A 24,245-nucleotide genomic window follows, 5' to 3' on the forward strand; every position below is an offset into this window, starting at 1 on the left:
AATATCGACCGGCCTGGCCAGGGAAAGTCTAATAGAAGTCGTCCCAAGATGAGTTACTGCCTTTAATTTCCCGATAATAGGGCTCGGGCAACCCTCCTAACCGTTACCCACCCCCTGTACCCCAGCCTAGCGCGATTTCGCTTCCTCGTCCTTTCTCTTTCCGTACGTCTAGCCACTTCGAAGCCAACGAACCGTTCCTCTTCCTCCTTCTCGAATCGCTATAGACCTCCTGTTCGTCCTTCCCGCGGGTACCATTGCTAGGTGCCTGCAGGATTGTTCGTTGATAGTTTCCGTTCGGGGGACACTCGGGCCAGTAGTTAACTTTGCGGTCGAGGCCATTCATTCCCGCGGAACAACTATTTTATTGGCAAGCCCGCAATAACCCTCCCCTCGACGCGCACGTTTATCAGCGGCCAACTATGTTTACCGTGGACCCTGCTCGAGTTGTCGCACGGTTTTTTTCAATAGACGGATAAATCAGTCCCGTACAATAACCGAATGGGAAAGTAATTAAGCGATACTTGTTCCGTTTCTGTGAACCGAGCGCCAGGCAATAGGACGACTTTCATCCGAAGAGAAAACGCGGACACCTAAAAGGAAATGGGGGGTTTTGTTAGAAAGCAAATGATTACTAAGTGTTTAAATAATGGTAATTCATTAACTTCTCTACTTCGACAGAAAATCATTTAAAAAAAAAATTGTCGAGGGAGTTTTTTTTCTTTTTTCAAAAGACGAGTTTCAACGAGATCTTCCGCGAAAAATATTAATTTTTTCAGTGCGCCAGAAGACGGGCGAAAGGTCCGTTACACTTCGCCAACTTTCTGGCGACTTGTCGAATGAAATTCCGGACGCTGACCAATCTGCGTCCTTCCGCTTCACGCGACGCTGCGTTTCTTTTTCATCCTGAACAAAAGGCAGTCTATCAGAAAGAGCGGAGCACCGGTCGCAAGGGTACAAAGTGATGTCACGTAATTGAAACCGTCGAATCGTGGCGGTAGCTCACCCTTCGCCAGCTATTATTATTAAATATTTTTTACGACTATCTCGCAGCTGTGGCCATCAAAATTTCATCCTATCCTATCACTGTCCTTTCTACTATTTAACTCGATTACCCGTAAAAAATAAGATAATTTAATTACTGAGAAAAGAGAAACCAATTTTCTTTAAAAGCACATACTATTTCTTTGAAACGAGCTGACAATCTAAAGGGAAATGATTGGTCGAAAGATATATTGACAAATTTTCTTTCAAAGGGAGATAGTTGATGTAAAGGAAAATAAGGGAAGCATATTCGAATTGTAGCGAGCGGTTCAGCCAATTTTGTGGATGTCATCGGCATTATTGAATTAGAAAAATGACCCCACTTTTCTTATGTACTTATACACAACCAGCAATCCTAACGCAACGTGCATCGTCACTTTGCACTCTCATGCTGACGTTGCTGGATGCCCTTCTGTCGTATACCTTGTATCTCTTCTGTCCCTTCTTGAACCGTGTATAAACGTTACTACGAAGCACACTGGTTGCAGTACCTACTTCAGGACGTTTGCACCAGCATTCCAATGATATTGAATCGAAATATACAAGCCTTTCGAACAGCCTCTGAGAATACCCGTTAAAGTCCAAACAGCGTGCTTTCGCGCGATGCAAATCATACGCTCCCTAAGATCGTTCTCAAAACATTCGTCGTAAATAAACCTCCGAAGGGTTCATAGATTCTTTAGCTTGTAAAAGCTGGGTAAACGTCTTCGGAGATTTGGAATGAAATTGGAAATCGAGAGAAAAGGGAAAATTATTATCTACGTGCGGATTCCAGCAACTAAACAACGCGGCGAGAAAACGCGGAGCGCCGAGGCACGACGATGGTTTCGAAAGCGGCGCGAATGATTCATAAACCCGCGGCAATCTGCAGCGTCGGTGCAAACCGCACAAGAGCTATTGGAATTTGTGACCTTCGGCGGAGCGAGGTGCAGCCTGTAATGCCGCGTACTCGCGCCCACTTGTGGGCGTCGAAATACGTGCTCTGTACGCGTCGGTGAAGTTTGAGCAAATAAATTCATTCGTACGTCGATACCACGCACACCATCGAAACGCGAGCTTGAATTATTTTAAGCGGTACGATTCCGCGTTACCTAACGTGGTCGCATCCAGCTTTTTTCCCTTTGTTGCGAACTAAATCCGTTGAAACTCGGCGAGATTAAAAGGTCAGCCCGCGTACCGACGCTGTTTAATCCTGCATTTAATTTCATCAAAGATTTGTTGGATTATAAATTTGTAAATTTATTGAAGATTTTCTGTGGCTCTTTTGAAATTTTGAGATGGTACTTATCAAAAATGCGAGAACATGGCGAATTGTCGAGCCAACGGTTCGTTAGCCCTTCTTTTTGTTCGTCCTAGAACGATTTCCTGTGTTGCCCTCCCGAAACGGAAACGCCTTTCGACGAGCACTCTTATCACGGTTCCTTCCTGTTCGCGTAAACCAACCGTGCAAACGAGGAACATCCTCTGTGCCCACGGTTTTTCATACGAATCTATGGAGACGAGAATAAACTAGATATTCTGCGTATGAAATTCCATTCAAGTTGTGTAAAGTGTAGAATAAAATTGTATTATATCATGCATTTAACTTTAAATTAATATCAAGGATTAAATCATCAAATTGACGATGAGTCTGATGACCTATGTCTGACTAGAAAACGACTTATTCTACTGCGCCAGTTAACCTGTCAATTTTATAATATTAAACTCGCAATGCCAGTCACCGATGACCAAGGTAATGGTAAACGGATTAAATAATTCAACGACTAACAACTTCATACATCTCAGCACATGTACAACGTCCGATCGAAGGGTGGACGACATGAAGACATCAACCATAACGTTGTCGAATCGTGTAATGCGTGCATCAGAACGGGCAAAGTGAGGACAGATGTCACGCATCCCCTGCAACGATGCAGCGGATTTTCCACGCATGTGTCGCCACAGATTTGCCTCCACAGTGGCGGTCACATATGTTGTCAATACTAGGCCTCAATGGCCATTAATTATTCGGTGATTCTTTTTTTGCCCATTCCGGAATGCTTGTAACACAACGATCCTTCGATACTTGAGAACCAATTCAAATTTTGTTGTCAATATGCATAGCACCGAGAAAAGAATTCTATTTAAAAAGTAACAAAATTACTTTTCTTTGTAAGAACACGATTAATTATAATTTCGCGTGAAAACTCATTAATTCCTAGGTAGCAAGTAATTAACCTGCATACGTATGCATGAATTGTTCTTGACTGTTTTTATCCCGGTTCAATTAAAATTTCATTATCCGTAGTTATTAAAACTTCATCGAAATTCTATATATGTACCCGCATACATCCCTCGACTTCGTTAACTTTTCTCCATTTGCGACGATCGTCGGCGAGCACAATGAAAAAGTTCGTTTTCCCGGGGAAAGACTATTCCGCGCGGAATAACTGGCTTACTAAAATAAAACGGATCCTTTAAAACGATCCACCGTGTTAACGGTACATCCGGATTTCGCGGATAGATGTCCAACGTTACCGTTTTGCCGCTCCTGTTTCTCCCACACCCACTCTCACGGTGTTCTATAAATAAACGAGTTCCTTAATTAACCAAATTATACGCGACTGCATCAAAATTTCACATTACCAGTTAAGGGTTAATTGCATTCGCACCAGTCAACCACGGCACCGCGCGCTAAGCCCTTTACGCCACTCAACTACGTGCCAGAAACGAGATTTGCATCGTCGCAATTTCCACCGCGTACAGGTTCGCGCATATCTTCGCGTCTGCCGCTGCAACCAGTCATATCTTGGAATTACAATTTTCACGGCAACAGAGTTCGGCCCCTTTGCAACAAACGAGCAAGCGGAGGCAACGTTTCTCGGCGAAGTGTTCCTACGATTTCTTCCCCTTGAAATCGCATTAACCCTTGAACAGCTAAGTTTGGGTCAATCGAAACTAGTGGAAAATTTAGAAAATGAAAATAACATATTCCGGCTCTTCGCGTGGTCCACCGTCCGAGGGTCAAAATATAATTTCCTAAAGGAATAAATAAATAAATTATGTTTGGACGCACGTATACGTCGATCGTTCGCAAAGGGTTAAAAAATCCTGAAGTGAACGTTGACCAAATAAATAACACGAAACGATGAAAAACTAAGCACACAACAGAACCTTCGAGATAGAAGAACGAACGGAAAACAGCGTAGCGAAAGAAAAAGACACGTCACGAGGATTGGGAGATTTAAACGACGCGAGTAGCGAAAAAATTGAGCAAAACCGCATCGGTGAAAGAGGAGCGGGACGAGCAAGAGAGGGATATGAAGGTAAGAAAAAAAAAAAACAGGGAAAAAGAAGGGGAGAAAAAATTGAGACGATGAGGAAGGTAGAATGCAGAAGGAAGAGGGCATCATCCAGATAGGGTGGTGGTGATGGTAGTGGGGTGAGGAGGTGAAAGGATGAGGAAAGAAGGCAGCGGGTATCTCGCAGTACGGTAGCCACGCCAAAGGTGTATCATAGCAGGGCCCAAAGTGTCGGGTGCTCGTGGGATGTTCGGGGCCGTGAAGCCCTTTGCCGGTCGGTCCACTCGACGAAGGTAGAGAGTAGGTGCCAGAGGATCGAACGCGAGCAACGAAGATGGTTACGCGAAGGGAAGAGAGTAAGAGAACGAAAAGAAGAAGAGCGCCGGCGGAGGGGCAGGAAGGCAGTCGGCGTTCCGTCTTACCTTGTAATTTACTCACCGCGGGCCCCAGGCTATCCATCTCGTGGCATAACTCAGGGATGGGCCCTTCGGACCCCGAAAATGTCACCTATTACGGGGCACCGCGTTTGCATCAAGAAATTTCGTGCCGCAAGCATATCTAACGCACGATTCAGCTCGTTTAAAAACGCACCCCTATAGGATTTCATTTTATTAGAAAATTCGATAATTCTTGATACGTGTTATCGTCTGAAGAAGAAATTTCACGGAATGGTTGTTTTTCGATAGATACTTTCTCCATGGAAAAACTCGCAGGACATTATCCCATCGGTGGCATTTCCGTGGCAACTCGCAGCGTCCCTGGCCGATCGCGCGTGACAAATAGCCCCGTCGAAGATAATAGAATTTATGACGGCATTATGCGGCCATGTCTATTGTTTTCGCGAGCGTGTACAGAGGACGGCTGAGCCAAACTCGAAGACGCTCCTTCGATCCACAGCCGGATAACCAACTTTTATTCCTGACCGAGCAATCGCTCAATTACCGATTAATCTCGTTAGAACTCGCACCACCTACTGACTGTCCATTGTTTGCCAGAATTATTGCACTGGATAGGCGCCTGTGCCGAGGCCGGTCGAGCGTGTTACGGAACGCGGACCAAGAAGATTATCTTGGAGGCTCGTGCGAAGCAGAAATACGCGGCGACTAGGCACGGCCCTGACTGCAGAGCCGAGCTTCAATACAACGCTGCATACGTTTAGCTAAATTACACTTTATATATACCATTATTATTTCATGGGTCCCACTGATGTGCCCTCTCACGGCTGACGCCTTTTTCTCGTCCACCCCACCACTGGTTGTTCTCCTTCATTTCTGCCCCGGAGCCGAACAAAAAAGCGGCGCGAGCGTTCTACTCTGCGCGTCAGGTAACACGCCTGCTGGATTATTTCATTGCGAGTGTACCGGTATTACCGTCGGCTACATTTCCTTCGTAGGAATCCTTTGACATTTATCAAACGGCAAACTCGTTGTTATTATCATCGTTTATTAAACTTATCTCGTCAAAAGGGGATCGATGGTGTACCAGAAATCGTAATGGAAACGAGAGATCGTTCTCGTTGCAATATTCCTTTTCATTTGCTTTTCCAAGGAGGAATTTAAAAATAGAAAAGAGAGTAAGGCTAAGAAAGGGCAGAAATAGAATTCTTCGATCGTCTGAGAAAACCGTTCTAGAACGTCAATGGTTTTTCATCGAAGGAACTTCCAAGTCACAAAGACCCTTTGCTGTAAGTAATCAGACATGCAAAATCCTTCTTTTGTGCGCTCAATCTTCCTCCTATCCTCGTTCATTCGCTAACCAACGTATCCCTTTCTCTCTCGACGCCTCTTAATCGAACCGCCCCGCTTCTTGATTTCAACGATACTTTCGTGCATCCGTTTTAACGACCCTAACCATCGGAGAGCTTTCTTCATCGCGGTAGCATCAACCAACTTTCAGAGTCATTAGTAGAAGCGGTGTATGATATACGGTCTCTCATTCCCCTTTCCTTCTTCTTCTATCGTTTAAAAAAGAGAAAAAAAAACAAGCTGTATTAATTTGAGACACCGTTGTTCTTCGGCCGTTCTCTCCGCCTCCGTCCTTTTTACCCCACCTGCCAGCCCTTCTACCTGGCTGCTCGCAGCTTAAGAGAACGTTCCAGGCTAAACTACCACTAAGGTTGTCATATTGCTCCCGATCTCGAATCTGAAATTCAAATGTCCAGCGCGCCATGACTTTCAAATCTATCGATTAGCAGATAGCGCCGCGAGAGCAAGTACAAATTCACAGTAGCAGACGGCAGGCTCGCGAATATTTATGCTTTCGAAAACGGAAGAGGGCAATATCGGGGCAAATGAAAAATTTATTCCCTGAAACGCCGTCTGTCATTCGGTGCGGCGCACGCGAGACGCGCTCGAAACTACAGATATCGCCACGGACAGTCAATAACTTGAATTTCGTTTCAATTTATCTCCGCTCCGTGCTTCGATGCTTAATTACACACTCGGCGGTGTTAGTCGAATGGAAATTTTTATCTCGCACATTTATTACTGTACAATGCACCGTTACGAAAAGAGAAGAAATAACGTGTATTATTGCGAATTCGCGAACGATAAAGCCGGTCTTAATCTTCGTCCGATCGCACGCGAAATCCGTCGCTCGAAAAGATTTACTTATCAGCCGTCATGTAAGGCGGTAATTAATTATTTAGCCCCCGGTGCCGAGCACCACGAAACGAGAGGCCGAAATTAATTCAATTTAATCCACGTCCACGCGAGGCAGGCGCGAAGATTCAGCCGGTCTTTCCTCGGCCGACGTCAAGCGTAAAAACAAACGGCCCTACGAGGCCACTTATGCAAAACAGAGCCGACGGCGATTGAAACTAAGTAACAATTAGACCTCGAAGGGGTCGTAGTCCCGGCGCGAATGCGTGACCCTTTAACGCGACGGCTGCCTTTACAAAAGGCAAATTCTCTCGATCTCTCTTTTCTTCCACTCTCTCGACGCGGCCTACCTTCAACCTGTCTTTTACCATTACTTGTTCCTTTCTTTTCCTCCTGCTTCACCTGCTCGATTTCGTCCCGTTTCCTTGCTAGAGCAAGCGGTCCGCCACTTTAAGTACCGCTTTCAATACGTACACGGCCAATTTAACGAACGCCAAGCGCAATGTGTGCTAGACAGAGAGAACGGCCACGCCTTCGATCGCAACTTTGTCGAGTAATAATTAGGGATATCAATTAAAAATTTCTCCTCGTCACTGGCAATTAATTCGGGGCTGTATCGCGTTTTTTTTACACCTTTTTTCTCTCTCCATTATCCCCACGGTGAGTCTCCATTTCGAGGAACAAAATATTATTCTTTTTTCTCTTCTTTGTGTACATTCTGTTTGCATTTCGCTGCTTCTTTTTTCTTAATTACACTTTGAAAAATGGTCTACCGTGGACAATTTCTGTCTGTTGGGAGTGGAACGCATTCACCAGCGAAGAAACGTCCAATCAAAGCATTCAAACAAAATATTCAACGTTGATGAGATATTACATGAACTTTGACAGTTTCGTTACTTTCTGCTCCCAAACGTGCGCAACAATTACGTTCTCGAATTCACTGAAATATTGTTTAACTCTAAAGTGGTCGGGGAGGTATCAAAATTACCCTCGCCACAGAGTTGAACAACCATGTTTCACTGCTTATTTCCGATTGTTTGAATTTACATCACAATTTACATTACTGCAATGGTTCGTGTAACAATGTTAGACGTCCGTCACGCAACTTCTAAATTTAACCCTCGTACGATAACAATTTCTAAACATCGGGTTTTTCTCCAAAGGAAATAAAAAATTCATCTCTTCGTACATAAAAAGCACTCATGTCTCATAACTATTCACGAACGCACTACTAATCAAAACATCCACGTTAAATAATCAACTATCCTGGCGAAGCTTTTGAATATTTCAACAGAGAATAAAGCAGCACGATTATTCTTCCCGAAGCATCGTGCATCACGGATGCACCGAACAAAACGAGCAACGTGGACGAGCAAAAAGGAAAGCCGCGAGAAGCAAATTGAATTCCATCCCCATCTTGCAATTAAGCAATAAACGTGAAGGCTTGCGAGCATTCCAACGTTCACGGATAAACAGAAATATTTACGAACCTTAACAGACCAATGTACAATTAGCGGTGTTCCGAGCGAAACACGATCGTTCCAGTAAAGCGCTGCAACCCGGACGGCTATCTCGCAAATTTACAATCGAAAGGATTTTCCAAAAAAGGTCTCGGAAGGGACACTTTAACGAACCCCCCCTTATGGATAATCAGGCGCTAATGAGAAAGCAAGGAATCACGTGCCCGCGTTGATACCGACACGATCGTCGTGTGTCTGCGGGTAATTATAAGTTTTTCAACCACTTTATGGCGCGATAGTTGGAGTATTGCCATTCAAGGTCCTTCCAGCGAGCATCGGACTAAAGTGCGATCTCGAGATCTTAACGACTCGAAGTAAACTCGAAACTTTCTTCCCGCGCTAGCACCCTCCAAACAACTCTGGCTTTTAGCAAGTTAAATGAAACGATAGCCGCGTTGTCGACTCGAATCTCTCGATTACGAGCATGTCTCAACAATGCAGAAACCTCTTTCGCGATGCGTATGCAAAGGGAAAACAATAGAACCGTGCGAGAACCCGAAAATATCGGGCCGTTCGTGTCGGGTTCCCGCGACCCTCTAATTAATCAAATTTACAAGATGAAATATCGTACTTAATTCGTTCCGTTCGATAAATGGACGGTCATGAAAAGCGTCAGTAACAAATGCGTTGAAGCGAATCGCGTGATCAGAAGTCACGGTAACTTTAATTACCAGCTTTCAATTCGTTAGCGGCGTGGCCTAGGATACGTGACTGGAATTCGAACGTTCGACAGGAGAAAAATTAGCATGCCTTCCTGCGACGTGCCGCAGTCTGGCTAATTTGCAAAGACGCAAAGAATCGGTATTGTAAATTGACCGTCGCCCTGAAAGCGTCTCAATCGATTGACTTCAAATGCACTGAAGTTTTCTTGTATCTATTTAAAAAATAAAAGTTTATCATTTTATCGCTACTTGTTAGTTGTTGGAAATTTTTCAATTCCTCCCTTAAAATGTTTCTTCGATTACGAGATAAAAGTTTGCTTCATTCTATTTTAGTCCTATTTAATCGACGGTCATCATGATGGAAGAGAATTCCTTTGGCAAGTTACAACTCGTTGGTTACAGCTTATTATTGACACGGCTTGATTGACTTGATGGCTTGGAATGAAACAAACTTTTGCATCTCGCATGCTAAAGCTTTCCTCGGTTAAATTCCTGTTCCCGAACAGCCTTCAATTTCCATCCTCCATGACTGGGATTCTCGTATGAAACGCAGAAAGTATTCGACGTAAAACTGAACGATCATAACATATCACGCGAAACATGACTATATTTAACGAAGTTGATTACAAGAAAGTACAAGTTCAAGGATAAAATCCTTTCAAGTACAAAACGCCTTCCAGCAGGCCGTAACTTGAAGACAATTAGTATAAAGCTCTCGCAGCACCTCGCTGAATTTAATCCCGATGATCAAGAAAATCATTAAAGATCAAGTCGACTAGAGAATATAATTTTCACGACAACATAATAATCATCCAACAAGGTAGAGAGAGCAACTGTTAACCGCTCTTTAAAACCTGAGACATAAAAATCCACGGAGAATCGTCTTGCAGCAAAATTAAATTAGCTTTACCAGCTAATTGCCAGCGCTAGTCGCTGTTCGTCGTATAGCCACGAACGTTTACACTTGCTGTTGCAATGTCATGCAACTTGAGCCGTTGCCTTTCACGCGATTCTATGTTTTCATAATACTATTAATTATCAATTACGATAAACGTTGGTCCGTCAGGTGGCCAGGACTGAGCTCGTCGTTTTCGATTTCTCATCGCCAAGTCCCTGAAGCGCTGTCTATCATAACGAGTGACAGGGTTCACTGCGTAAACTCATCGCTCATCTATACACTACTACACTTGCACACTAGCTGTGCAATTAAATAGCTGTTTGCAAAGCAGACGAACTTGTACTTTCATTTGCAAAGCTATTGCAGAGATCACCATGAGTTTTCATTTTATGCGCCTATCTTGAAACTAATAAAAAATAATTTCAAACTATCGCGTAGCATTCAAAATTATATTATTCTATATTCTATTTCCTGAAACTAGACTAACTGGTCCATAACCATATCCCTCGTGCGCTATAACAGGCTGTGTGTATTTCAAACTAGCTTTGACAAACGCGTTAAACAGCAGCCAATCTGCGCTACAATTGGGGTTAACGTATGATAATTATAATCATAATAAATCCAACTAGGAATTCCAGCCGAACCGAAGAAACGAATACAGTGTACACGCGTTTCTCTCGAGAGACCGTTGCGAATTGAAAATTCGACGCGATCAAAGCCGGAAGTGCGCGGGAGGCTAGCGTTAATTTTAAACAACCGATACGATTGATACGTTTACATAAATTCAATTAAGGGATGCGGCTGGAAATTATCATTTGCCTGTGCGAGCGTAACGCGAGATGCATCGAAAAACAAGGCGGATCGTGGTCGACCGTTAACGTGCGCCATTGCAATCGCGTTATTCTGGCTCGCGACGCAAATGGCTAAAGGGAAATTCGATTTGAAAATACCACGGCGTATAAAACAACGTGTTACTCGTATTGTGAAATAATTTACTCTATGGAAGAGTGCGATGGCTTCGTATCATTACGCGTTCGTGGTTCTGCACCAATGTAATTCGATGCCTCCGCGCGGTTTCTGCTTTGTTGCCCCGGCTAAACATCATTATTTGTAAACGGGTATGATTGATCGAAACGCGATGAAAGTGGCTCGGGAAAAGATAGATCGACGTGGAAACGAGCGTCATTTTCTGCAGGGTATAAATTTCGTTTCGTGAAAATGAACGACACTCGCCCCGCTTTTGTTTCAATTTCCCTCTATGAGTTGCAAATTTGTTTGCTACCGTGTAACCGCAGTGCAGATAAATACATATATGCAATGACAAATACTACGATTTTATGTTGACGTCGTCGTTAATCAAGCTTTATTTTCAATGAAATACCGTAGAGACTGTAATATTAAACCTTGGGGGTGTATAAAGAAGAAATGCTTCAAATAAATACTATTCAATTCAATGATGAAATATTTGAATAAAAAAGATGAATACTCCGTTCCATTAAAAAATATATAAAAGGGATCTCCTTTCTTTTTCTATCAGTTAAAGGGTGCAGAAAAATTTTTTATACACTGAATGATCAATCATGTCAGCCACATAAAGTTAACTTTATTAACGTTCGTAGAACGGAAGTGAATGTTCCATATTTCAAAGTAAAAATTAGATTTTGCAATTTTCCTTTGTGTCATAAAACTGATTAACGTTTTAGTCAGGTTGCCCTGTTTGACGAAACTTTTTACCGCCTAGCGATTCTACAAAAACAACCTGCCTGTTCCCCTCTTCCAAAAATCCTCGGGCTCAAATTGCTTGTAACAAAGATTTAATTGGGGCAATTAACGGAGGCAGAGTGCAGAGTGGGGAGACGAAAACGGGAGCGACAGGAAGGCGGCGTAAGAGAAGGGTTGTTGGCAAGAGTGTGCCGATCTAAACGAGAAGAACCGACGCGGGGACACGCGTGTTCCTCGATATTTATGTACAGGGTGTACTAATAATTAAAACTAGTGTATAAAACCTTTGTCTTGCCGTTTTAAAAGGGTTCGATGCTCGGTACCTGCGATACAGTCACCAATAGACGTGTTCGACTACAAGGAACACGTAAAGTGTCACGGAATTTATTTACATGCAAAGTATCTCCACTGACAAAATTCAATTAGCAAGCCCTTTGAAAGCTCGTTCTAATTAAAAACTTAATTGACACGAGTTTTTAACGCGACGGCAAAGGGTTTCGTTTTATAAACATCAAAGGGATGTTTAATATCGCATCCCTTTGTAACACGAAACACAAACGATCGTTGCCATTTTCGGGATAGTTACAATTTGTTCGCAAAGAGAATCGTGCAGCTCTGTTACAATTATCGAAATTATTTTAATAATTTATTTTTTAATGATGGAACGGAGCATTTTCCATTTAGATTTTATTCTTCTTTTTATAATTGCCACTAATTTTTATATGATTTTATATTCCAGAACACCCTGTACATGATGGCTAGCCACGTCCATGCGCGCATACACCCGAACAGATAGATGTACAGAAAAGTGTGAGACGATCGGTAAGGGTGGAAGTCTCGCTGAAAGGTCCTTCACTTTGCCGAAAAGGAAAGGACCTCGAATGCGTTATTTGAAAAGGGACGTCGGTTCGCTGGGGTAGAGACGAGCCCGAGAAGTGACCCTCCATGTATTATTCCCTTCGAACGTCATTTCAAAAACGGCTTATCCGCCGCGAGACTATTAATGTCAAGCCTCCTCTTCGTCGACGCGTAAACGGAAGGGAAGAACCGGCGACAACGAGAATCTGATTTGTCCAGGGTCCTTCTCGATTTAAGGCGACTCTGAAGTTAAATCATTCCGACAATTTCTCGACTGTAATGAAGCTGACATGAAGAAACCCAAAATTTTGATGTTCAAAGAAATAAAATCTTGGCCGGCGTATGGCTTTGCCAACGAATATCCGTGTCTAACGATATATCGGATATAAAATTATTTCGTGTTACTTTACGCACGATTATTCGCGTACCAGTTATGGAATTTTCGTTGTATTCCGCGTTACACACCGCTTTCCGCTCGTCACGTACGAAACGCGACGGTCGTTTCCCCGCGTCAAAGGGGGATCAACGCGCGAGACCGTGTTACACGTTTCGCTGCGAATTAACGCACGTCCCACCTTGGATGGGAAATTGATGGAATTATGTCGCGATTAATCGTCGTCGATTGATCGTTTTAAAAAGCTTTCACAAGCGACGCGGTGTTAATCAGAAGAGTACCAAAGTTAATCATACAAGACAGACAAGTGATCCTATTTCTTATTTCTATTCCTAATTTACTGCTACTGTTCATTACCGATGATTATACAATAAATAAAAAAAAATGTAACCCTTGAACAGTTAGAGGTGAATGATCACTTACCATTGGGTCGTTTCATATAAAATCTGGCAAAAGCAGGCTTCACTTACGAATCTTCTCGCCGCCGAACAAAACAAGATGGACGCCGCTGACCGGTCACCAGGAATAACCCGGGACACTTTATCCTCGCGTAAAAGAGAGAAGCGTATTCCACGGCGGCGAACAATCAAGTTTTACGCGACGCACGTCGTCGTAACGATTCGAGAAACAAAACTCGACGAGAACCACCCGCGATAACAAACGCGTTGAAACAAACAACGAGACACAGGCAGAAAACGAACGGATCGCGTCGTGAAACGAATAGCCGACGAAAACAATCTCGTCAACGAAACATATGTTCACGGTTGGCCTTGTGCGAGGCAACTGAAGAGCCGTCCTTTCGTATCGAAGGATTAGGACGTTAAGCCGTGTTGTTGTCACGAATATATCTCGCCTTGTTCTGTTTTGTTTTCATGCTTCGCTTACCGTTCGCTCGACTCAGACAACGACTTCATAAATGTTTTCATAAATTTCTGTTCGGCGGATAGTATCGTTCGAGAGAAATAAAATTCACTGGATATCTATGCGTTATCCTCGCTGCATCGTTCGGACGAATAAAAACGCTTAGAGATATCGAAAAATCGTTAGGAAGCGAAATATACCGTCAGGGATTTCGTAGAGAGACACGCTCTCTGTGCTTCCAATGCTTCGGTCGCACCTACTGCCGTTTCAATTATTCTTCGTTACTGATCTCGCGACTGCGAAATGCCGGTTTACTTCGCGAGCACTGGAAACCACGTTTCGCTTTACCAAGATTGCCGCGATAAATCAATGCCCCTAGCAATCGGAAAAATCGAGAAGCTGCGGTACTCGAGTTAACGTTCGATTTTCGTAAGCAACAGGATGAAGAATTGCGTGCAGTAGGGATTTGCGGGTACCCGATATTTACGTAAATGTAAAAATTGTAAATGATTAGTTAATTAGAGTTTGGAAGCTTAAAAAATGTTTATCCTCACCGCGGCAATATAACGAGAGACTACTGTAATATTAATATTATCTGTGATTTTATCTGTTAATATTATCTGACTCGTCGTTTCAGAAAAAAAAAAAATCCTACGCCCATCCGTCAAGATTGTCATCGTATATCCTCTCGCGTTTACTTGTATAATCCTACGCGCGAATATCGACGAGCATCGAGCAAAACGATAAAAGAAGCATCGAAGCAAAGACAAGCGATTCGAAACGTCGGAACGCCTACCGTTCAGCGAGCACCTCTGACGGTCTCCCGACGCTTTTATTATGGCAATCGTAAAATAAGTTAGCGATCACCTGCGTCCGGTTGATCGGATTTACGGCGACGCCGATTTTACGTCGCCCGGGGAGGATTTCAGTGGTATTGGAGGACTTTCACGACGACAGCCGTCTACGTGGCAAAAAAGATGCAAGACGTGCATTTACTTACGAATAGAATTAGTAAAAACAATTCTTACGGTTTTGTTAATTCATCAACCTCTGATAATTAATCATACAATAATTATATATTAAAAAAGAATCTCAAGGTTCGATGATAAAAGTAATCAGAGGCATCAGGAAACAGATAAAACACACGCGTGGTGTCGTATCTGTTTCACACGGTGGCACATGGTTGAAATTCGCGAGACTCGGCCGAAAATATGACACTGTGGCGGACATTTTATCGCGTGGCTGACATGGTTCACGTTATTATCTCTATGCAGGAACTAATACGTCGCTGCCGCGTATAAACGAGCGTCGACCCTATATTAATGGCGCCAAGTTTGCACCCTGGCGTTTACCGCCTTCCTTCGTTGAGTTCTCGGAAGTTATGAACTTTTCAGGAATTATGAACCTGAAACGCGACGTGGACGACCGATTCTTGTATAGAGAAACGACTGAACGAGAGGAAGGAAGACAAGAAATTCACTGTTCGTGAATGCGAACTGCACGACACGTCTCGAGCATCAAACGTTCACAAACCCACGAAACGGACATAAAAAGGGTCCGAGTTAAGTCAGTGTTGGATTTCACGGTGGTAAATTGCTTTTTAAGCAGTCACAGAAACCTCGGTAGCTGTGAATCAGAGACAAAAACACAGACCTTGTTGCTTGATTATAATCGAGGAGATTATGTTATTAAAGAAAAGATTCTTAATTTCTTATTAACCCTTAACTGGCACACTTCACCGGTGTATGAAGAAACAGTACAGAACTTAAAACGATATTAATCCCATTTCAAAGGAACGTAGTAGATATACTTCCCGAATAAACATACATCATGTTACATAGTATCTCTCAAAATGAATAGAGATATTCATGAATTTCGGATGATCGTTTTAAGGCCAGTTTTCCCTTCGTGGAATCTCAGCTTCCAATCTTCTCTCAGTGTGCACATTAGTAATAGAACGTGGGATACACGTTACTGAACTGCTGAAGAATTTATGATTGCATTACATGGCTGCTGCACGTGTCGATGCTCTTTCCTCCGAAAGCTTCGTAACACATTAGTCATGCGTGGAATTCCAGGTTTTACAACAGAGATAACGCGAAAATTACTCATGCAATACTATTCCCTTAGTAACCTTAGCGAAGCTAGAATATTGAAATTTTCTATCAAATACAATTAAATTTTCTAACTCAACCTCGAATGTTTCTCATAAACTTTGTATTTCACGCGCTACTAAACGCTTTGATATATTTCAGTACCAGCTGCGGGGTATTCACCGATCATGGTTGTATTCCTACCTGGATCAGCAGAGAATGAAAAAAACGAGAAGAATTGCAAGGAGCTGCATCGTCGAGCAGCCAACGGGAATGGCAGTCCTATCCTCGCGTTTGAAATACGATTGCGACGCTGATATAAAGCATGTCATGGAAGCGAAGCTTTTACAGCGTACTAAAACCACGGGATCGAGGATGATCCGTAGGATAAAGATTCGGCCAGAGACACACCGAAGGATAGAGATAACCCACGCTTCGACCTGGTACACGAAACCAGCTGATTGTTTGACACCGGTGATACCCTGTCACCCGCCCACGCCTCCAGATACGTTGGATTTAAACTGCTTCCTTTTTGCGATTAAAAGACATTCGTGTATATTGTATTCTAAACATGAAAATAAACATTGTTTTCGAAGATTATGAAACTAAATATAATCTATCTGGCTAGTTTTTTTCCCGCCAAAAATACACGACACCTACTATTAAGTGAGACAGAAGTAATTTAGTATTATTTAATTAACATACGCGCGTTTTATTTTCATCGACCAAAATTAAACGAATTATTGTTTGAAAGACGATAAAAAAGGGAAAAGAAATCTGGGAACTATAATTCCCAACGATTGAAGAAACGATAGATTGTAATTAATTCAAGCGATTCGATGTGTAATTAATACGATATTATGCTGCTCGATCCTTCCGTTTGATGAGAGCTGTAACGAGCCAGCTCTGTAACGACAATGGTCGTACGCTGAAGCAAAATGAAAGGAAGTTAAAGAGGAGCGAACGACATCGATAAAAAGAACGATGGAAATCAAGGTGTAAGAAACGGAAGTTCGTAATGGAACGTCGAACGTTCGTAGAAATTTCTTTTATTCGGCTTAATATATCGTCTAAGAAAATTAGTGATCATCGATTTACGACGGCTTTTTTATCGGTCCCGAGTGTTTTCCGACGAATAAAATGGCGGTGAGGTCGTAAACGAGCATCGAAAGGACAGGAAGAACGATGCCACTTCGCGGGAACAGCCGTTAAGGTTAAGTCGAGTTATCGTCGTGGATTTACTGCAATGAACCCACGTTAATTTATCGTTTTACAAGCTGAAATGTAATCTTTGTGCGATCAAATTTAGCGATTGCCAAACCTAATTAGATTATCGGTAATTGGCGATGAAAAAGGTGCCACTTAGACTTTCATATAAAATCAATTTTCTTGAAATGAATGAAAATGGTTTCATATTTCCGACGTTTATTTCTATCCGCCTCGTTTGTAAATCACGAATCAATTGATGTCGAACAACGGTGCTACAGATCTATAAAAAGTGAGACAGATGGTAAAGAAAATAGAAAATAGAAAAAAGAGAGAAGATGAGAGGAACGAGGGACACAGTCTTGATTCGAACGTTATTTAAACGGAACGGCTGGATCGCCGTGTGATTCATCAAACGATTCGACAGCTTAAGAGCAGATCAAGCTCAGATTTATAACGCCGCGACTCGGGGAACGAACGATAAATTTTAATTCGGACTCGTCGGCCTCTCGGCACAGGGCAACGTTATTTAAATCGTTAAATTACTACGTAAAGCCCGTGCTAGCTCGTTCCGTTAACGCCGTCACCGCGTTCGCTCCATCCATCGTTTCATTCTGCAAAAATAATACACAGCTAATGGAGCTCGTGCCGAATCGTAATTATGACACGCTCCGCCATCGATTCGAACCGAGTAGTGTGAATAACAATTTACGAGCCCGATTACATAGTCAAAATTAACAAGTTCAAAATCCCTTACGGTACATGTACAGTATCGAGCAAAGTAATGGTTTCCTAGGGAAAATATCGCTCGAGTATCAGATGCAAGCCAACCGCTTCGGTTTTCTTAAGCAAATTATACTCGAGACGCATTTGTATTTCGTTTCGACATCGCAAATAACCGATCCTTGAAGGATAGCAGCGTGAACCGAGGCGAAGTTACGCGTATTAATGGCGTAGACAAACCGAGCAAACCGCAGCCGTTATATTGTCTATCGAAATGAAACACCGTCGAGATGGATACCTGAGGAAAGCGTAACTTGCTCGTATTTATCTACTGTAGACGTAGACAGCAACCATGTACGTTTGCATAACCGTTCGTTCATCCAGAAAGCAACAACCTGCCACCATGCAACAAGATCACCACCGTTACCAGGCAATAAAACTTTATATTTAGCCAGCACCACGAATCTTGTCGTCGAAGTAAAGAAAAGCTCGGGGCACACATCCGCGCAATATCCTTGAACCGTGCTACACCCTCGGGGAAAATGTCTAATTAGGTCAAGGGGCCATGACCTACTAACAGCTCGTACATACGCCTACCGCGGTTCGAATGAGGAAAAAAGAAACAGGGAAAGCTCGACAAATGGAACGGTTGCTCGTGTTAGAAACTGTCAAGGTCGGTCTACAGTTTTTTTCTTCCTCTATTTTTACGTTAGGTAAAAAATTGTATGGCTCGTTTTCATTTCATAAGATACGGTTCTGATGAAAGCAACGCGTTAATTGGACAGGGAATTAGAAACGTTGAATCTAGGCTACGTTTTCGACGAGATCGACGTTCAGAATTAACGAGCACGTGAACGTAATTAATGAAGTTCCGTCGTATCGCGCTGGATTTAATCGTTAATCATCTTAGTTTGATAATTAGTCATCGATTTTCCTAGAAGAAGAGGGCGATCGAAAGAATCACGCCAGTTTTTATCTGATGATTATTAAAAAGAAAATCCTCGTCGCGTTGATCAGATAACGCGTCGTCGTCACAGGTTGCCGAGTTGGAAACAGCGAAATTTCTATTCGGCTACGATATTAAAACCATCTAACTCCCTCCTCGTTTCGCGCCACGGTCGAATTACGAAATTACTTAAAGGATCCCGGGTAACTTGTACCGGAAGCTCTTTTAATTAATAATTCGCTGGCTCTGCGTTGAATACCCGAGCAATCACCAAAGTGGTTATCAAAGTAATCTCTGTTCAACTTGCAGAGAATGAAGAAAGATTTTCTCTATCTCCCTCTATCGTTGTTATGCAAAATCCAAATCGATAAAGTTATTGAACCGATCAATCTAATTAGCAAGACATCATGATTTCTGCTTTCATTAGCTAAGCAACAGGATGCAATTATATGACGATGTTTGCTCGTCGAATTTTAATGTTCATTAAAGCACCCGTTGAACACGAATGTACACTCGCGATAATATTTTTGCGCTTCACTGTACCTTTTGCGTACTGCCAGTTATAGAGGAATATTGCGAACGAATAGGCAGGACGTATTAAAGAAGCAAATTTAATCGCCGGGATCATAAATTCATAGCGAATATTCGATGAGGTGATTCGCAAAAACGCTTCGAGCTCGCGTCACGCGAACAACTCCGCTTGATGGCCGCACGTAAAAACATTGAATTATTTCTGTTTTATATTCCAATAAAAAAAGGATATAACAATGGAACGAGGCGATCAATTGATCGCGCCAGGTTATTCGCAAAGGTCGAAGCAACGTTCCCTGGTCTCTACGGATTCCCTTGTAACACGACCCACTGACCTAACTCTTGTCGAATCATGCACCCTTTCCAGGATGCAAGGGACTGCCTATAAAAAGCCAAGTCTGAGCGGTAAGTCTCGGTAAGAACCATCGACAGGGTTAGTGCCCTTAAAAATGCATACGATCCCGCTCGTATGCTTTTTTATGGACCTCCGTGAGTATCCCTTTCCCTTCACCCTATCGACTTAACTTACACGCACCCTCCTGGATTCTACGCGAGTATCTTTCAACCCCTTTGAAAAATACTACCAAATTGTTATTTCTTCAAAATTATCGAGGATCCTCCACGAAGGGCGAGGGATGCAAGAATTTCTGCAGTAAACTTGGCAAGTACGGAATATTACGTGGTTCGCGCAACTCGCAGCTGCGAATGCAAGCATCAATCTCGGTACAAGCTCCCATAACTAATTATAAGTTTGTTTCACTTCGCTGGATGCTAAGCACAGAATATTCTCTGTTGTTTGGTAACTTCGACCTGGACGCGGTGTCCCTTTGTATGCGGAGTTAGACTGGCTGCTGACCCATCTCCGCTATCTTCGATTCCACGATACGATGGCATCGTTGTTCCCCAACTGTCGCCAACTAACGACTAACAACGATGAAAACTTTCCCGGCTTTCTGTTAATGCTAATCGTTCCACCTACCATTCGATGCCGAGAAGTCGGCCAACGTAATCGAGACCGAAATTAAATTACGTTGCTAGAAAATATTCATCCGTTTCCTCGAAACATCCTACGAAACTGTTTTCCTCGAAGAGATTTAACCGTCGAATCAGAAGGTAGCCGACAATAGTCACCTGTAGGAGAGTAAATGATTAATTATCGAAAGTATATCGGGTAGAAAGCGAGCAAGAAAATCAATGAAAGGGATATCGGAGCAAAGGTAAATTAATCAACGTGACAAACGATGCATGACACGTTGACAGCAATAGTTAAATCATACTTCACGGTAGCAGGAGACTGTTTATACTCGAGCAGCAAGCATTATGCGGCACGAGAAGCCGGGCTTCGTCGATCGCATAAATTAGTTTTCCGATTTCCCATCCGACCGGAAAAATATGTCATCCACCCTCCCTTTTTTTTTTCGCTCTTCGCTTGATTCTTCTGGTTTCCGCGAGAAAGCATCGCGAACGAACGCTTTACTGGATGCCCGAGTGTCGTTACGAGGCAAAAGAGGAGGAAGGGAGACAGCTTCTACAATTTATTACATTTTCCCGTTAAATAACCTCGCTTACGGGCCGGAAGGAATTTGATCGATGGAAATGTTGGCCTGGAGTCCAGCGATAATGCAATCTCCTTTATCATTATGGCAGCTGGCTTATGTAATTATACGCGAAAATGCAATGTGAACGGTGTGTAACGATTTCTGAAATAGATTTTATACCCGCAGCCGTGTGTGCCCGTTGAATATGTATGAAACATGAAAGACTGCGAATGTAAATCGGACAAAAAATGGAAGGAAAGTGTACGAATGTACAGCACGAGCTGTCGTGTCGACGAATTCCTATAAACGACATTATTCTTTCTACAGAGGAACCTACGGTTCTCTGTTTTCAACTATTTTTCCTAAGCTTATATCGCGAGCTACCGTGTTATCTACATTGTCATATGTCCACTTAATCTTATGTAGATATAACACAAGATTTTTCTAATTAGATTTATCACGGATATGAAAATTAATTTCATTGATCGATCGTTGCTTGCTTTATAAAAATTTATGCAAATAAGGTTGCTCGATAGTTTCTCAATGCTACGATAAATCTCTATCCAAGGAATTTACATTACCGCATTAATATACAGATTAATAATAATAGGGTTCGTGATAATATTTCTGCAGGAATAATCTTATAGAGCAATCTGTCAGAACCTTAAGTATCGCGAAAGCGAAAAAATCGCGATTCATCTGGAACAAATTTAATACTATGAGAAGGCAGTTAAAGCGTGATATTCCTTCGTTATAGATCAACGAGGGTCCGATTACGTCAGCGCAGGTGGTTTCTCGTGCGAAAGGGTAAAGAAAAAAGGGTACGGCGTGAAAAAGGTGGCAAGAACTTCTGCGTGCCCTGTGGCACGATGAAACGTTACAAACAGGGTGTTGGAGCAAAAGAGAAAGAGATAGGTGGAAGACATTAATTTCTGAGTTTTATGCGGCTCTTATTAGAATCTCTGCGGAGATGGTGCAGACACAGCTGCCCCCAAAAATATGACTCTATTTTTCCCTGCTCCCCGACTTATTTGCGCCACTGCTGAAAACGTCTGGAGAACGCTAACAGTTTATAAATTACTTAGACCAGAACAGCGAAGGTTGATCGTAACGTTAACTAAATGAAAAATTTCTAATCGTAAGTTTCTTTCCGACCTACAACCGTCCCAATATCAATTTAAATTCTCTGCGACTTTTGCTAAAATGTCAGACCAAAATGTCACGACTTAATTAAGTGCATCAAAGTAGTTCTTTATCCCAACTAATGGTAATTACACACGGGGCTGAAGTTATAAAAAGCGTAATTTCTCACAGGAAAAATAAATGTTTCCGCGATAAGAAATTCCCCTTCCTTCTAGCCAATGATATTTACAATAATCCTTTTCTCCTTTCATTTTAATAGAAAATATTTAATATAAAAATTCCAGTAATATCGTCTGAACTGGTTACTTTGTCACCGTTCCCTTTTCTTTTTTTTCTTTCCGTCGCTCTTCCTTCCACTTATTTTGTTTCATCCCGTTGCGTTACGACGGAGACGTCGTATCCGGTTTTACGCTTATCCCCCTTATCTCGTTTTCCTCGCGTTTTATCCATACGTCGAAGACGTACCGATATTGGTAGTCAGTCAAGCGAACGGGTCATATGAAATTCCGTGCCATCGTTTTCCGCCGGTAATAGAGTATTTCTATACGGGAAGGGGAATTTAATTCAACGGTCCTTTGAATGGCGCCTCTCTTTCTCCCGTCATCTCTCTTTTTTCTGAACATCGCGGATGAAAAGTTCGAGAGGTTCATAAATTCGGTTGCGAGTCGGAGCGTCACGTTTAACCGAACAATGGTATCCTGGGGAAATCAGCATACGACCGGGACATACCCGGAAGAAAAAGAATCGACCGTTTGCGTGAACGATGGCGGAAAGTGTATAATTACACGGGACGAATAATGACGGAAATCTACCGTAGAGACTAACGCGAACGTTTAATTATACGCGTCAACCTGAGCAACATTTTTCCTCGCGAAATATAGCGAATTGTACCGGTTGTTTGGCGAAGTTGGCAGAAAAATATAGGTACAGAGGGTATTAAATATTCTTAAAAGTTTGACCATCGCGGTTATATAGTAAGGTCATTTAAAATTTCCTGTTTTATTTAATCGTACTGGATTTGTGATTCCGTTCACCAGCGATAACAGGTGAGTTAAATTGATTTTGAAAATTTATAAACGAACTGTGCTCAATATTTTCGATGAAATAATTGTAACAACATCGATGATTTAATACGAGTAACTAAACAACTGTGTAATTTTATTCGACACGCGTAACATCGTACAATAAAAACCTTTGATTCGTTTTTTCTCTCCTATGTGTACCTACATTTTCAACCAGCGGCCATCGAATTTGCCTTTTTTTATTTTTTTTGTTGACGAACCTAAATCCATAACCGTGCATCAACGATATCAGCGTGGTGCACGGAACCTATTCGCTTTCGTATCGCTAGAAACCATGGGTCCAGATAACAGGGCATAAAAATACGCCGGCGGATGCAGTAATAAAATGAGCACAAAAGATTATTTACGCTGGCTGCACTTACATCCAATAAAGAACAAGTATTGGACGACATCAGCCTGGCCGTCGATCCAATATGTTCCCTTGTGTTGTATGCAAGTGCAACGGGCACGAATACAAATAGCGCGAGCCGATGCGAGTGGTTGGTTGACCTTTTAAACCGGCATCGAAAGAAAAAATTGATATTCTTCCCTGTGCACGGTGCATTCACCTTAAAAACGTAATAAAGCTTATCTGCGCAATGGTACGCCGCTAGCTTGGCGTATTTATCAGAGCGGAGAGTTCGAAAAATCAACGTTACTTCGTGGAAAATATCGCCCGGTGAAAACGAATGCTTCGCGAGCGTGGACGAAAAACAAAGGAAAAGTCTGGACAATTTATTTCGACTAATTTCCAGATTACCTTAAAAATTTCAGAAAAATTGCATCGTCCGTGTAACCTCCAGGGAGCTATGGAAATTGTACGGATAATTGAGTACCTCTGTCATTTTCCTCCCCTTTTTCTTAATGAAACGTTGCTGTCGGATTTAGCTACGAAATGCTCATGGCGATCACAAAAAAATATAGTCAAAGGCACGTAGTTTATATAGGTACAAGTGCTGATATGTGTTCTAAGAATAAGATTCATTTCAACAACATAGAACAAAGGGAAAAAGAAGCAAAGCGAAGAATACAGAGAGATCTTTTGTAACCGTAGTAGAAGAAAGGTAGGAGAGTAGACCGAATCTAAGAGTGCTTTTAAATCAGCGTAACCCAACGTATTGCTTGCGGCGTTCACCTGTGGTAATGGCTGCATAAACTGCCGACTCC

The 24,245-nt window shown here is 42.4% G+C and overlaps 1 protein-coding gene across 1 annotated transcript in view; it reads right to left on the reverse strand.

The window, feature by feature from the left end:
• Nucleotides 1-13,831, reverse strand: part of LOC123988399 — an 82,958-nt gene extending 69,127 nt beyond the window's left edge. The window contains exon 1 of the transcript XR_006830001.1: nt 13,400-13,831. The gene's annotated coding sequence lies outside the window, so the exon portion shown is untranslated. The remainder of the gene's footprint in view (nt 1-13,399) is intronic.
• Nucleotides 13,832-24,245: the final 10,414 nt, after the last annotated feature.

This window comes from Osmia bicornis, chromosome 13 (genome assembly GCF_907164935.1).
Source record: "Osmia bicornis bicornis chromosome 13, iOsmBic2.1, whole genome shotgun sequence".
NCBI lineage: Eukaryota > Metazoa > Arthropoda > Insecta > Hymenoptera > Megachilidae > Osmia > Osmia bicornis.